Genomic DNA, 15,632 nt, shown 5'->3' on the forward strand with positions numbered 1-15,632 from the left:
TCAAATGTCTCTACACAAATGCTCGTAGTATGGGTAACAAGCAGGAGGAACTCACCCTCCTGCTGGCTGACACTAGCCTGGACATAGTGGGGATTACGGAAACGTGGTGGGACTCATCACATGATTGGGCAGTGAATGTCACGGGCTATAGGCTGTACAGGAGGGACAAGGCTCAGAACAAGTGGCTGGTCACACACAGCACCAAGCTGCTCCTAGGCCAGCTGCAGTGGGGCTCAGGGTGGAAATCCCAGCTCACAATGGCAGCTGCCTCTGAAAGGCAGATCCCCGAAAATTTGCTGTAGCCTCCCCACCCTCCCTCCCAGCACCACTGACACCCAGCCCCCCACCAGGAAGAGCCCTACACAGCCTCCCAGCCCCAGCCTGCCCTCCCCTCCATGCAGATTCCAGGCACACAGCCCTCATGCCCTTGGGGGGAAGGGGAAGGGAAAGGCAGCCCTGGGCTTTTCCTGGTGGGGGCCTGGGCAACATTATGCTTAGGCTGAGCCATAGCACCAGGAAGGGGATGCAAATCTGGCCGGCATGCAGATCTGGGGGCACACACCCCCTGTGCCCTCCTCAGCTGCGTGCCCTCTTCAGCATTCTGTGCCCCCCCTTTCCCATGCCCCCAGGGTTAGCTGCTCATGGGTCTATCCATACTGACCCCAGCTGTGCGGGGCCTGCTCCTGCTTCTGCCCCAGCCCCACTCCCTCTCTCACTGCCATGGTACAAAAGCAGGTATCAAATTTAGGCATAAAGAGCTAAAGCACATTAACATGCATTTGGATGCGTTAAGGCGCATTAATGCTGTCTCTGGGCTGACTTGGGACTAACTTTAGTCCCATGTCAGTCTGCACACAGGATGTTAACATGCTTTAATACATACACATGTAGACGCAAGCCTAAATCACCTTAATGCACATTAAGTTAACATGCATTAAATTTAGGTGCACCGAAATGCATGTGTAGACACACCCATAGTTAGTGAAATTGTGGCTCCCATGGAATCCATTCAAGACTTTCACCAGCCTTCCATTTTTTGGCATGTGCAATGGAAAATTGCATGATAGAATATTGCATCAAATGGAACATGTCATCTGTTTCTGTGGGATAAGGGTGGAGTGGAAGACCTGTCTGTGATTGAGCATGGGATTCTAGTTTTTGCACTGTGATTGTGACAAAGGGGAGAAGCAACAATGTAAGAATTCAAGAAATAAAAAGCATGCTTTGACGCAGTTTCAAACAAACAAACAAACTACTTTTTAAAGACAAATCCTTTGTCTGATGGGGAAGTGAACAAATGATTATGCAGTCTAGGTTTTCTTAATTCATCAGTTTCCTACTTGGTAGGGTTGGAAGAGACCTAAGAAGATCATCAAGTCTGACCCTCTGCCATGGGCAGGAAAGGATGCTGAGGCAAATGACCCCAGCTACATGATTGTCTAGCCTTCTTTTGAAGACCTCCAAGGTAGGAGTGAGTACCACTTCCCCTGGAAGTTGGTTCCAGCTCCTGGCTGCCCTGATGGTAAAGTAGTGCCTCCTGATGTCTAAGTTGAATCTATTCTCAGTCAACATATGGCTGTTAGTCCTGTTATCCTGGTAGTGCTTGGGGGAACAAGAACTCTCCCATTGCCTGCTGGTCCCCCTTGGCAAGTTTATAGATGACCACGAGATCCCCTCTCAGCCTTCTCTTGTGGATGCTGAACAGGTTCAGTTCTCTTAGCCTCTCCTCATAGGGCCTGCCCTGCTGCCCCCTGATCATGTGAGTGGCCCTCCTCTGGACCCTCTCCATGTTGTCCACATCCCTCCTGAAGTGTGGCGCCCAGAACTTGTTGCAGTACTCCACAACTGTGGCCTGACCAGCATTGCATAGAGGGGGAGGATCACCTCCTTGGATCTGCTTGTGATGCAACTATGGATGCATGACAAGGTATGGTTGACCTTTCTGACTGCATCCCCACATTGGCACCCATGTTCATCTTGGAATCAATAGCGACTCCAAGATCCTTTTCTGCCTCTGTGCTGACAAGAAGGGAGTTCCCCAGCCTGTAGGTATGCTATCACATGCAGTCTCTCAAATTCTTTTGCTGACTATGCGGGTAGGATTTTAGTCATGGAAGATATTTTTATCTTATCACATCATATCATGTACCATATTGTATATCATGTATCATATATCATATCTAGTATTGTTATACAATGGTCCTGTGAAGGAATGTATGGAAAAGAATTTGCTTTATGGCTTTAGCCTCTATAGTTGGAGACATTCTAGGAACAGAAATGTTTTATTTATTTATTCCCCCAGGAAATATGTAGTGTGTGAGCTGAGTTTTGTTTCTGGTTTGGTTTTTTCCTTTTTCATTTCCTTTTCTAGGAAGCAAGTCACAGTCAGGGCGGCTAGGATCTGGAACGAACTTCCAAGGGAAGTGATGCTGGTTCCTACCTTGGGGGTTTTTAAGAGGAGGCTTGATAATTACCTAGATGGGGTCATATGAGCCTAGTAGTCTCTCCTGCCCGGGGCAGCGGGTCAGACTTGATGATCTACTTAGGTCCCTTCTGACCCTACATCTATGAATCTATGAAAGTATTGTCTGACCTGAGCTTTCTGGCAGAGAGGAATGATTGCATGGTGTTTGTGATCACCTCTGTTCCAGGACTGGTATGCATGTCACTAAGGGCTTTGTTGCATATTAACATTACATTTAGGACATATTGATTTTAATTGGTGTTAAAATTAGCACATGCTTTGAACAGTTGCACATTAGGGATTAATGCCCACTGTAACACGCACTATTCTGACCTGCCTTTAGAGGGCTGGTGAGCAGGGGCATGGTAGAAGCCAAGCTGGCTCTGTGCCTACTCAGCTTGCCTGCTCTCAGGGGCAGGGAAGTAGCCCAAATTGCGGGCAGATGGGAGTTTGCAGGGTCCAGTTGGACCACCCAGATTCTCCCTGCCTTGCCTGGGTCCCCACTTCCCTTGCCACCCAGATCCAGCCCACCACTTTCCCCTCCCTCCCCACTGGATCAAATGGAGCCTGCCACTGACACCTGACCCCCTTCCCCTGTGGCTCCGTCTCTGCCCTTTGTGGCTCCCCTGTCCCCTTGCCCACTACAATGCCCAGGTAATCTGGGTGTCACTGTCCTCATGTAACCCCCCTGCCTGGCCACCATCACTGCCATCACTGTTGCTGCTGAGTAATTACTGCTCTCCAGCCTGGGCTCAGCCCAAAGACTGGTGACTGGTGGGTTCCCCTTCCCTGATCACTCTGCTAGAGTAGTGCTGAGAGCTGCAGGCAAGCTGGGAGATGCTGGAGTGACCCGGTCACAAAATCCTTAGACACAGCTGTAGCAGTGGACGTAGTCTTCCTGGACTTTAGGAAGGCCTTCGACACTGTCTCTCACCCCATTTTCATTAAAAAAAAATGTGGCATCAACACCTACGCAGTTAAATGGGTCACTAGTTGGCTGGAGGGCCACACCCAGAAAGTGGTGGTGGACGGGTCATTTTCGACCTGGAAAGATGTGGGCAGTGGGGTTCTGCAGGGCTTGGTCCTGGGGCCCACACTGTTCAACATCTTCATCAGTGACTTGGATGAGGGTGTAAAAAGCACCCTGTTCTAATTCGGAGATGACACTAAGATGTGGGGAGAAGTGGGTGTACCAGAAGGGAGGAATAGGCTGCAGTCAGACCTAGACAGGTTACAGGGGTGGGCAGATAAGAATAGGATGGGTTTCAACACTGACAAGTGTAAGGTACTACACCTGGGGAGGAAGAACCAGCAGCATACATACAGGCTGGGAAACTCCCTTTTCATCAGTGCAGAAGCAGAAAAGGATCTTGGAGTCATCATTGATGCCAAAATGAACATGGGCCGACAGTGTGGGGAAGCAGTCAGGAAGGCCATCCATACCTTTTCATGCATCCACAGATACATCTCAAGCAGGTCCAAGGAGGTGATGCTCTCCCTCTATGCAACACTGGTCAGGCCCCAGTTGGAGTACTGTGTCCAGTTCTGGGTGCCGCACTTCAGGTGGGATGTGGCCAGAATCAAGAGGGTCCAGAGGAGGGCCACTCGCATGATCAGGGGCAGCAGGACAGGCCCTACGAGGAGAGGCTACGGGACCTGAACCTGTTCAGCCTCCACAAGAGAAGGCTGAAGGGGGATCTAGTGTCCTGTTACAAACTGGTCAGGGGGGACCAACATGTATTGGGAGAGTCCCTTTTCCCCCGAGCACCACCAGGAGTGACCAGAAATAACGGTCACAAGCTGGCAGAGGGTAGATTTAGGCTAGATATCAGGAGGCGCTACTTCACTGTCAGGGCGGCTAGGATCTGGAACCAACTTCCAAGAGAAGTGGTGCTGGCTCCTACCCTGGGGGTCTTTAAAAGGAGGCTGGATGAACACCTTGCCAGGGTCGTTTGACCCCAGCACTCTTTTCTGCAATGCCAGGGGGTTGGACTTGATGATCTGCTCAGGTCCCTTCTGACCCTACCAACTATGAAACTATGGAATAGGGTGTTGAGTGTGGATCTGGGCTGTGCAGGGAGGGGGTGGGGAAAAGCAGCTTGATTCACCCTGCTCTGTGTACTGGGCCCACAATGCCACCTGATTCCCTCCTCTTTCCCACAAGACTGGACTGGACCCACAGTTCCATGCCACTGACACCCCTTTGCACCAGCCCAGATTGGGCCAGCTCTCCACCTCCTCCAGTCTGGATTGGTTCTGCCTGCTCTGCACCCCAAATGCCCACTCACTGCCCCCCCATCAGCTCCAAGCTTACCTGCAGCTCCCAGTGGAGCGAGCAAAGAAGGGGAACCTGCCCACCACTGCCATCTGGGCTGGTGGGCCTGCTCCTCCAGGACAGCACTGGCAGAGCAGGCGAGTTGGGGGACATGGAGGGCAGGGGTGAGCCATGAAGGTTGGAGGGTGGAGGAACTCTAGGGTGGGAAGGGGCAAAGAGAGAGTCCCAAGGGGTTGGGGGAGAGAGGGGGATCCCCAGGGGCAGAAAGAGCCCACAATGGGTGGGAAGGAGGGAATTCTTACCTTTAGATTGTGTCAGTGTAGCGAAAGATAGAGTGGCTGGACGCGGTGCTTCCTGGGATACTGGAGGCCCACTCCCAACTAGTTTTGTACCTGTGGAGCAGTCAGATGTGACTGCAACACAAACTGCCCAAACCAGTTAGAGAAAAGGGACCATTCAGAGGGTCCTTAGAACATGTCTCGATGACCTAATGTGTGGAAACTTGTTTTAGGGGCCCTTAACATGTATTCAAGTTAATGTGTAATAGCATCCTAGAGCAAGTTAGATTTACAGTATGACCAGCATGCCTAGCTTCCAGGACTGAGCACTTTGGTTTATAAAAACATAATGGAAGTTTTCAGAGAGAGTGTAAATTCTCTCAGACACATCTTTTGTTATAAAAACAGCTTTTGGTTAAAATGTATTTTTCCATTCTTTCTGTTCTATGCTTGATAGGCAGCAAAAATATCAAAGTGGGATGAGAAACATTCTTCAATCAGAAAACATAGCAGTGGTGGAAATCCTATAGGAGATATCCCTTTGCAATCTAAAGATCAAGAAGTTTGGGGTATTTTTTTTTAATGGATTTGAACTAGTCTGAAGGGTCAAAGTGGCTAAGGACATATGAGCAACTCTAAATCTAGGAACCTGTTAGGGTTACATCCTCACTAGTATTCTTTTACCCACCTCCATATACTTTAACAGTACTTTTCTTTCCTCTACAGATATATTCTTACCAATTCACTAATACTTAATGGTACCTTCCTTTTGGATCTGTGGATAGTGCTCCATTTTCTCACATGCAGTGTAATAAGAAATACAATTTGCACCATGTTTTTGAAAGGTCTTCCCTGAAAAAAGAACTTTTCTTGAAAATACTGGTAAGTAGCAGTAAATAACTGAGTATCAGCAGCTATAGAGCCTATCATGCTTGTTCTGCTGCTCCCTGTCAGGCACGTGAAGCCCAAATTTGGTCCCTACATCCATGCAGCAATGGCAGAAACTGCAATTACCATATTTCTTCACTTATTATGTGCACCTAATTTCACTTAATTTATTATGTACATCCAGCAGCAGACTTCTGAAAAATGGTTTGTGCTATATGCAAGAAAACATGGTATTTATTTCTTTAAATGTCACCCAAAACAACAAGATGATAAAATTCTCCCTACGCTGATACACTCTTCCCTTGAAAGAAAAAAAAAGAGATGAAAAAAAATATCAGTTGTATTTTACCCTTGCCAAAATCATTACATCTTCAGTCATCCTGCTGGTCTTGTCTCTGATTTACCTCATATCACCCTTCACTATCACCATCTTGCACAATGTGGAGCAAATTCAGTTCCTTTGATTAAATGCCAACAAATCAGTAGGATGGCAAACCGTGAAAGTGGTAGTTAACTAACTTTTAATCCCTTAAATAGCCACATGTATCTGCAGAAATGGCAGCAGATTTTAGTAGATTATACTGTGTTTGAGAGAAAAATCAAATTTATAGAACAAGCCCTAATAGGCTTCTAATTATGACATTATCTAATTAATAAGTAACTGAACTTGGGCCAAAAATAAACCCCCAAAGTTTTTAAAATATTTTTTTTCAAAGGACTTTCATGGTTTTCTACCTTCAGTAGATACTATTAGCTAATGGCAAATGTGGTCCTTGTGATTAGCAGGGATCAGGGTTTTCCATTTGCTGTGGAAAAACACAGATTTTCTCCTTTAAAGGGGAAAAATCCAACAGGATTCCCCTTGTAGGCCAGCAGAGTTTCAGCCTGCAGGGGGCTGCTTAGGGCTGGGAGGAGTGGAGTGCAGGGGGCGCCATATGCATGTGTGTGCACACATATTCATGTGACAGTCAGGCAGCATGGTGGAGAGTTGTTCTTGCAGTTTCCTCCAGGTAAGTCTGTGGGGACACAGGTGGGGCATGGGCCACATGTTGTGGGGGAAAGGGCAGGAAGGGAACAGACAGTAAATCGCGGTGGCTGGGGGGACATGTGCCCCCAGATTTCAGTGTCCGCAGTGGGAAGGAGGAGTGCAGCTGGGCTGGACCAGCTCCAAGCGGGTGCCATCTCAACAGCTCAGCAGGCAGGACCCAGCGTGGGAGGAAGCACTGCACTGCCATGGCCAATGCATTGCCTGTGCCTACACCCCGCTCCCCATCTTCTTCCTTATACACCAGGGGCCTGGGGTTGTGGGGGCACCAGCTGAGCTGGGGGGCTGTGGATCAGGAGTGAGGTTCACAGGCAGGTCCAGAGGGTGTTGGGTCAGGAGTGAGGGGCACCAGCAGGGCTTGGGGAGCTGTGGCTTGGGAGTGAGGGGCAACAGCATAAGCAGGGATGGGGCACCAGCATATCAGGGCTACTCAGTGCCACAAAGCAGTGAATCTGGGGGGACAGCCATAGCTGGACCTGCATCTTGGTGAGCATAGGGGGCAGAAGGAGCTCTTAGTTTCCATTATAGAAGAAACCAAAATAAAATGCCAAAATATATATGTAGTTAGAATGTATTTTATCATAATGATTGAGGTACTGGTAGGCTTCCAGTTATATATCAATAAAACATGTTCAACTGATACCTATATATATATATATGTATGTATATATAGTGGCATTTCATTTTAATTGAGGAAAAACACATATTTTGGGTTTTTTAAGCAGAGAATTTGAGATTTTTTTTTTTTATCAGATCATTTGTGGTTTTTACACACAGAAAACCAGGATCCCTGGTGATTAGTATCCAGTCACCTGGGAGGTGGAGAATGGGAGGGGGGGGGCAGTGGGGAAAGCTGTATACATACTGCATTCTGATACAAAACATCACTGAGTGCTAAGCAGCTCTTAGCCTGAGATCCTGAATGATGGATTCCTGACGTTATTGCTTTTCTTCCAAATGGCTGGACTTTGAACAAGCTATTGGATATTCAGGTCCAGTTTCTAAATACTATAGCTTTTGGGCTTCTTCCGTTTTTAAGCTAGCCAGAGTAATGCCTGGATAATGTTGGGTTTTTATTGCTTTCTCCAGGGGCTCCTGCCTGTAGATAGAGAAGTAATTTGCTTTACATACCTAGTTTATTCAGGTGGCTGATGTTAGTTTTCATTAATTAAATCTTCACTACATTTTGCAGCATTAAAGGAAGCAATCAAGGTAGAACTATATTAGCACTGTTCAGCTCTGAGCCAAAAGATTTTTGGAAAATTAGTATTTTCCAAATAGTACTCTTAATTTCCAGTAAGAGTAAACTCACTCTTCCAAAAAGGAAAAAGTTACAGTTTGTACCTTCACACTTCCAAGTGTTTGTGGAAATGTGGAAAAGAAAAAGACAACACAGGGGTAAGAAAAGCAAACAGGAAAGAGGACAAAAAAGAAATGCAGGTCATCAAGTGCAGGAGAAAGAGATAGTACTTAAGATGAGAAGGAGTTGAGGAGTAGGCATGTAGAATTCAGGGGACAGCCATGCTATGCTTCATTTATGTTCCACACAACACGATATTGCATTGTCACCATTAGCAGATGGCCATGTATTAAACATATAGAGCATTTTTAATGCTTATTGCAATTTTACCATCGCAATAAGCAAAAAAGAAAGAAGATACTGTTTTGAAAAGCATCTAAGTCCCCTTTTCAAAAGTAATGTAGGCTCAGAATTTTAAAGTTAATGAAACACCTTAAAATGAAGTTGGGTGATTGATAAGATTTTCAATAGACCCTAAATTCCAAGTACCATTGAAATCAATGAGGGCTGGGTACGTAAGCACTTTTGAAAAACAAACTAGGTCTTTGGCTCTTAATTCATGTAGATACTTTTTTTAAAATTTGAAAATAAGCAATTACGTGAATGGTGACTGTTCTGAAAGGTTTGTTTGTTTGTTTGTTTGTTTGTTTTTCCAGGATTCACATAATAAGGATATTTGGGGATCCTTTTGTCCCCGACTTAAGGTTTATGAATAAACTAGATAAAGTTGATAAGAGCTTGCATATGAGGGATATATATGTATGTATTTATTCATTTATTTTCATATATATTTATTCATATTTATTTTAATGTGCTTGGCATGGGCTACTGCTGAAGTCACTGAAAGCTTTTGGAAATCCCACGCTTGAGGCTGAGGCAGGGGGTGAGATTCCAGATCAGCACCAGCATTATGTAAAACAAAGCAAGCTGAATGTTAATGTACAATTACAGGGTTTATATTATTATAGCCTATAATTTGTAGGAAGGAAATAAAAAGGTTAATAGAGTGCAATAGGCAGCAGCCAGTGCAACTCGATCAGATCTTTTGTGTGAAAAAAGATTAGTCAAACAGCTGAATTAAAATAAAAAACCCACTGCATTATAGAAAATGGGAATAGAAGAAGGGGAAGAAAGAGAGAGGCTGAAATGACATCAGAAAGCTTCCTAGTGGAGGAAATAGCTAATCTCAGTGTGAAAAGACTGTGACCTATAATCAGTGGGGTTAGTCTCTGAGTAATTCAAAAAGAAATTAGTGAGTTGAAATACAAAAGACATTGCCAAAGAAAGAAATGGAAAGAATAATTTGAATCCGTTAAAGATATAACTAGATACTGTCTTACAAATGGAGGGAAGCGCAGACAATAACTAGGGATATGTCTTTCTGGATTAAGATTTTTTTTGTGCAACATACAAACATATATTTATTTTTAAGTAATTTTAAAAAAAGGCTAAGGCAAATTAGGTGCATATATCATGGATGATATGGCCTTCTGTATCTACTTGTATCCTCTTATGTTTTTGAACATTATTGGTGAAGTCCCAGTGCCAGTGCAGTCCATGATAAAACTCCCATTAACTTTACAGGGGCCAAGCTTTTGGCTTGCCATTCTGAGGAAATGAATTACTATGTAGTACTGGCACACAGTATACCACAGGCCTGATATCAGATCCACTAAAGTCAGTGGAGTGAATCTCTTATTGACTTCACTGGGATTCAGATTGGACACAAAATGAAGTCACAAAGGACCAAGAAAAATTCCTAGATTACTATATTTACTAGAATACAAGACAGGGTTTTCCCCCCAAATTGGCTGTGGGGGAGGGGTCTTATAATTGCATAGAAAGAAATCTCCTTACATACATTGTCTGTCATTAAACTGCTGCCAAAAGCAGCATGTGCTCAACAATGGAAACCAACTATCAGCTTGATTAAATGCAGCCAACACTACTGAGCATGACTATAAAACGCATGGCCTACAAGGGGCAAACATGGTAATGGGAGCCTACCACAAGGATAGGTTAGCGTAGCCCATCTGAACAAGACATATGGTAGTGTCCATTAAGGTGATTCTTAAATGCCTGGCAAACATCATGAAATGGGGCCTCAAACAGTTCACCCAAAATCCCTCTGTTGCCTCCTCACAACTAAGCATTGCTGAGTTGTGGGGTCACCAGGGCTTGAAACGCTGTTGACTGTGCTGGGGCCCAGTCCAATGAACTATGCAATAAATCATGAGCTTTTGGCTTTCGACTAATATCATGCATAGTTAGTACTACAGATAAGTAAGTGCAAATCTGCTGCTCAAGAGTGTGTTCATGGAATATTTGTGCTAAAACTTGCAACAGGTAAAAAAAAAAAAAAAAAAACGAAACATGCATTAATTCTAGATGAACTAAGTGCATGGGTATCATCTGCAAATTGCTACAGCCATGTTTAATGTCAAGATTATTGTTTTTAAACTTGCTCCTTCCTTCCATGTGCTCAGGGAGAGCAGGGTCTGACAGTAAAGAGGGGGAAGCGGCTTCCAGGGGAAAAGGTTGTTGGGGAAGCAGAGACCCAAAGGGCTACCTGACTTCCCCTCCCCCCTCTCCCACCAAATCCTTCCTGTAGCAGTGGGAGGGGGCAAATTCAAGGCAAACCTCCAATAATTAGAATCTATACCTGGAAAATAGTAATAATATATACATTTTCCATATATAGAATCCAATTATTGTGGGGTCATCTTATAATCAGGGTTGTCATCTATTCAGGAAAATACAATAATACACTTCATAGAGATAAAGCTATATTAGTTCATCTAGTTTGACCTCATGTATATCACAGGTCATTAAATTTTACCAAGTTTTTCCCAAATTGAATTCAGTACCTTGCGCTTGTGTATGGATCTGTGGTGTGAACCGCAGCCCTCAGAGCTGGGTCATCTGGATTACAGCCTCAGTTTAGGGTGGGGTGGGATGGAGATCTTGTTCCATGGTAGCAGCCATGTGCCTTGGTGAGTGCCATGATGCTGGACCACAGTAGCACTGGAGGAATTAGACTGACACTATGGCTTGTTTTCATGCTGGCAGCTAAGTGACAGTGATGCCAGGATTCTTCCAGGTCCCAGAGCAGCTGCCATGGGCCAAAGCATATCTTCTATGGTTGCATCAAGTCTTGAACTGAAGACCTCAAGAGAGGGAGAATTCACCATTTCCCTTGGTAGTTTATTTCAATGATTAATTGTTTTCACTACTAAAATGACTAATGACTAATTTGAATTTTCTGGCTTCAGCTGCCAGTCATTACTTTGTGTTACACCTTTACCTGCTCCATTCAAGTCCCCTTCCTGGGCCTTTGTCAGTTAGTGCATGACATTGATTCATATACATTCAAGATCATGCAGTTGTGAGTTGTATCAGTAACTCTAAAATACGCAATGGTGCTTCTGGTGTAGAGCAAAACCCTTTCCTCTTTAACTGCTTTATCCTTCCAGAACAGGTTGCGATCCATGATTATTAGCATTCTTCTTCTGGGAATTGTCCCACCAGGTTTCAGCAATGCCAGTTTATATAAGATTTCTTCTCCTCAATGAGAATTTCCTATTCCTTTTCCTTTTTACCCAGACGCCTACCTTTGATACGTAGACAAGTGAAAATATTTCTTCTACTACTACTTCAATTACATTACTTCAATTTCTTTTTAACTCAGTGAGTCTGAGTTTGTACCACATCTATTTTCTTAATATCCACTTGCCTTGTTAGTATAACACAGTCCTGACTACTACAGCTAGCTTCCAGCTGTGAAGATTAACTCCCTTACCTATCACATGCAGGCCACCTGTTTATACAGTCCCCATTCCCTGTGAATCATAGAAAGTTAGGGTTGGAGAGGGCCTCAGGAGGTCATCTAGTCCAACCCCCTGCTTAAAGCAGGACCATCCCCAACTAGACCATCCCAGCCAAGACTGTCTAGCCTGGTCTTAAAAACCTCCAAGGAAGATGTGGCTGAAAGCTGCCCAGTAGCTGCTCAGCCAAATTCCACTGGTTTCTTCGTTCAGCCTTCTCTCTCATAGGTTTTGAACTTTCTTTAAAAATATTACTGAGATTTTTTTCTCCACTTGCCTCCTAAAGTTCCTGATATTTTCTTATACTTTGTATAGTTCTGTGTAATACCAAGTCATTCATTTAATGATATACTATCACCAACGGCAATTTGTGAGAAGACTTCATACTCCTATCGGCTTTTGAAGCTACTTCCTACATATTAACTTTGAATAGACGGCACACCACCCTTTTGCCTTTGTGTCCCTTACTGAATTATCTGTCTCTTCTTGGTATGACTTCCCTAGAGATGATTGTTTGCCTTCTGAAAACAATTAAAGAGCTCTGACTTGGTACCTGCTTGCATCATATCATGGGGATAGCTATCAGGTGTGTCTCTTACAGCTTTCTGCTCAATTCCTTTTCAGACAGGTTTCTTGGTGGTTGCCTTGCCAAGTATCTTAGAACAATGAAACACTTCTTGCCACATTGAATGCCTCCTGGCTTTCTCTCCCCTCTTGTCTCTTCTCCCAAGTTATCATATTCTCAGGTGTTTGAGGACTGGATCTTGATTGTTCTTCAGGTAAAAATTTGTGAAACATATACACAGACTTAGTGTCTGTCACTGCAGAAACACATGAATAATTCTAAGTGAAAAACAGACCTGAGGATTTTTCAGTCTGCTCACAAGCTGAAAGAGAAGTGTTTTAAATAAATAATTGGTTCAGAGTCAATCAGTCCAGCTCTACTTTTTAACCAAATGTATGTCTCCAAAGTAAAGTTGGGCTCTGTGGGAAACAAAGGAACAATACATCAATCCTCCATATGAGTTTTCAAATCAAAGGAGAAGAAAGTTTAAAAATAAGTCAGTAAAACAAAATATTATTGTGTGTATAGCAGTGAGTGAAAGAATGAGTACAAAACATAAGAGAAGTTCAGTGGCATACAATTAAAATTTACTGTGCATGTTATCAAAGTAGTGGGATCAGTAGAAGCCTGAAATACAATAATTTAAACTGGCATTATTGTTTCATTAATACAGGGCACATCTACACATGCGCTTTAATGCACAATAAACTATTTTGCTGTGCATTAAAGCATCACATAAAAACCATGACATTATGCTATTGTACAGTTGAATAGTTTATTGTGCATTAAATATCACTAAAAAGCATGCAAATGTGCTACTGCGCATTAGCACAGCCTAATGCACATTCATTTAGTATGTCACATTGGAGGTACTAAATTTAATGCACATTAGAAAAGGCTCATTAATGAACATATAGACTACACCTTTCAGGAGTAGCTGAAATAGACAGTGGAAGAGACTCCTAGCATAGAGGAATCCTTTGTGGGAGAGGAGGCATAAAGTCCCTGTGCTGGCTGGTATTGTCCCACTTTATGGCCCACAGCATACAGAAGGCATGTTTAGGGGGAAAAGAGAGATGCTTGAAATATCTCTGTACCATGGCAATCCCTGGTAGATGAGATGGTTCTAAGGCTGTTTTAACTTACACAGAGGCCCTACAGCCAGGTTCCCATAGCGATGGCCAGGCTCTCTGCTAGTGCTTGCTATTTTCAGAATAGGAGTGGGGGAAGGTAGAGGAGGGATCTTGTTCTTTGGGCTTTTCAGCTGCTGCTGAAGGATGAACTGAGTGAATTAGAGCACCCCCACAACCTCAGAGGGGTTCCAATACACCCACTCTACCCTCCAGGGTGGGCTGAAACCCCCCCAGACTGAACTCCCTCTGCTGCCTTTCCCCCTTCCATTCTGAAAACAGTGACAAGCTGGGAGTACCCAGACACAAGTTACAGAAGATATTACATTTTGAAACATCTTTATCTGATACCTCATGCAATGACGGTCAGATTTTCACTGGATCAGACATTTTTTAATCTGTCTGCAGCCATGTAGTTGTTTGGTCACAGATATAAACTGTTTCTGTGGCCAGATTGGGTGAAAATTGTCACTTCTACAATGCTAAATGTCATAGAATCATAGAACAGTAGCTGCAAGGGAGCCAAGGAGGCCATCTAATCCAAAACCCTGCTTGTGACATCCTGGACAAGTGTTTGTCTTGTCTATTCTTAAAAATTCAGGAACAACCTTCACACACACCTCTTCTTCCTCCTTCCTCTTTAGCACTATATGCCTTAGAGACCCTTGACTGCTTCCACTATCTTCAACCACTCCCATCTGTTGTCTACCTTTGTCTTCCAGTCATCCATAATTTAATTTCTCTAACTCTGACATCACCTAGTTATCTTTGTCTTGGTTGTCCAGACAGCCTTCTCTTTTCTGGTACCCCAAGGAGCATTTTCTTTGGTGTTCTGATCACTTCCAGTCTTTTGATTTGGTCTGTCATTATAGTCATTGTGCTCAGACTTCCTGTATTAGGTTTGGGTCTCTACAATTGATAAAACTCATTATTGGTTCTTATAAACCATTCTTGTGTTTTGGGATCATACTGTGCACCAAAGATTTTCTGTAAAATCTTTCTTTCAAAACAATCTAGTTGTTTGTGAGAAAAGGCAGGATTTTGAGAGAAGGCAGGATTGACTGCCACGGGTTATGCATGGCCTGATTATGGTTTTCAAGACCTGAAGTGTAGTTTTCCTTTGGATGAGCTTAGATGATAAAAGCTCATACACTGCAAAGTAGGCTCTATTTTCTGCTTCCACTCCTCTTCCTTTAATTTCTTCCTTTATATTACCGATATTCTTTATTGCATACAATTATCAGGTGTAAAGCCCAAAATATCAAAAACACCCTTTAACTTGCCACAGATAAAGAAGGGAGATGAGGACACTGTCAATGTCCTGCCATTGTAAGGACACCACATAGTTTGTTAAAACAGGCAAGCCTCCTTCCCCTCCCCATCAAAAACAAACAAACAAACAAAAACAAACCCCACACTCTCAGCCTATGTGACTGAGGAGTAAAAATCCTTCCTGATCCTAAATGTGGCAAAGCACACCAACTTAAAATCCACAGTCAACACTGTACCAAGAGTCAGTGCTTACAAGGAAGGTGGGGAGAAATGAGGAAGTTGAAAAACTTCCATAGCAACACGAAGGGAAAAATTAATTTCTGGTCCCATGTGGTGACCAACAAAGCACAGAAGCATGCATGGGCAACTGGTGCCTCCCAAGTCTGGGAGGGGACCAGTGGGCCATGACCGGGGGGGGGTCCCCCAGCCAGCAACTGGGGGTGGTCCCACAGTGGCAGACTTCTGCCGCCAGCATTTCCGCTGCCAACATCTTTCCAGTGTAGCCAATTTCAGGAGGGCCATGAGCGCTATCTGTGCCCCCCTATCAGCCGGAGCACTTGTTCTCAGAGGGGGCACCAGTGCCCTCGGGGG

Source organism: Gavialis gangeticus, unplaced genomic scaffold (assembly GCF_001723915.1).
Source record: "Gavialis gangeticus isolate Ggan-Ray unplaced genomic scaffold, GavGan_comp1, whole genome shotgun sequence".
Taxonomy (NCBI): domain Eukaryota; kingdom Metazoa; phylum Chordata; order Crocodylia; family Gavialidae; genus Gavialis; species Gavialis gangeticus.